This window comes from Protobothrops mucrosquamatus, unplaced genomic scaffold, assembly GCF_001527695.2.
Source record: "Protobothrops mucrosquamatus isolate PMUCROS unplaced genomic scaffold, P.Mucros_1.0 scaffold342, whole genome shotgun sequence".
In the NCBI taxonomy this organism is placed as follows: domain Eukaryota; kingdom Metazoa; phylum Chordata; class Lepidosauria; order Squamata; family Viperidae; genus Protobothrops; species Protobothrops mucrosquamatus.
The window spans coordinates 825,444-826,892 of NW_015386679.1; positions in this window are offsets into that span (position 1 = coordinate 825,444).

Consider the following 1,449-nt stretch of genomic DNA (forward strand, 5'->3'; position numbering starts at 1 on the left):
GAGAAGAAAAATCTCTTATTCTGCTGATGGATGGAGCATCCTTCCTTCTCTTACTTCAGGGGCAGGCAACCTTGGCTCTTTTATGACTCGTGGACTTCAACTCCCAGAATTCCTGAGCCAGCATAGCTGGCTCAGGAATTCTGGGAGTTGAAGTCCACGAGTCAAAAGAGCCAAGGTTGCCTACCCCTGCCTTAGTTAAAAATCAGTTGAGTGGTTAAAGTATTGAAAAGGTACGCAGATAAAATTCCATTCAAGTTTTAAGAGGCATTCCAGAGAAGCAGACAGACAAAAAAAAAATCAGGATTAGGATAGTTTTGACATCTGGGGTTAGTAGATGATTTGATATGAAGCCAGGTTCAAGTCACACAGGTCCTCACCAACTCGGGAGCATAATTTTCACCACCTGGCTTCCTTTTGGCCCAAAATAGTGGGACCACTTTACTTCTTAAATCCCCTTTCACAATTCCAGTAACCAAGTGGAGGAAGGACTTTTGAATTTTTGAAGGAAAAAAAAATGCATGCGCAAAATACAAGGACATTGTGGACCAAGCTTCTCGTAGCCCACAAATAGGTAAACCCCGATGACCTTTGCGGGCCTGGATTCTCCTCAGAGCAAAATGCAGAAGACTCAATTTATTTAATTCTCCTGGATCCAAACTAAAGCTTCAGCACTGAAGAATCTGAAATTCTTCTGCCTTTTCTCATTTTTGCTTGGCCCTTAGCGAGCAGACTTTGAAGCCTTTATTTTTGTGTTGATTTTTTTTTAAAGATTCCCCTCTTGGGCTTATTACGTGGGTGAGATTGCTGACTTCCTTGTGACATTCTGCATGCGTGCCCTGTCTCTTTTCAAACTGGCTGGCCCTTGTTTCTCCTTAGCCTCAAAGACAATAAAGTTATTGGCGGCGTGACTCTCTTTCCAAGCTGTCTCTGGGAGTTCATTAAATCTAATCTCTGCTCCGGGGAAACCAAACATTTTGTTTTCTGCCTAGAACTCATCAAAACTGGTCTTGCTGAGCAACGCAGATGAATCATATAATGTCCACTTGCATTTTTTTTAGATGCCCCGTTGAAGGAAGAAAAATGGAAGAGGTTGTGCTTAAATAAATGTAACGTGAAAAGCAGCCTTCAGGGACTGGATTCAGATCTCGCCTGTGCTAAGCATCACGCTCAGGACTGGGCAAATGGTATCCTCCAACCTTAATGCCCTCTTCTGGGAAGCATTGCTGTGAGTGAGCGAACGCAAGTCTAGAGGCAGTAATTAATGCTGTACATTGCAGAAGCCCAGAAGCAAAACCAGCATAAGCCACTACGGGAGGGTTAACCTCATTTTAGGAAACGTCGGTGATCGTAGAATCCCGAGCCTCTATTTGGGTGTCTTTTGTCCCTTGCTTTTCACAAATGGAGCAACCATCAAACACTGCAGGAGGCTTTTTTTTTTTTTTTTTTTTT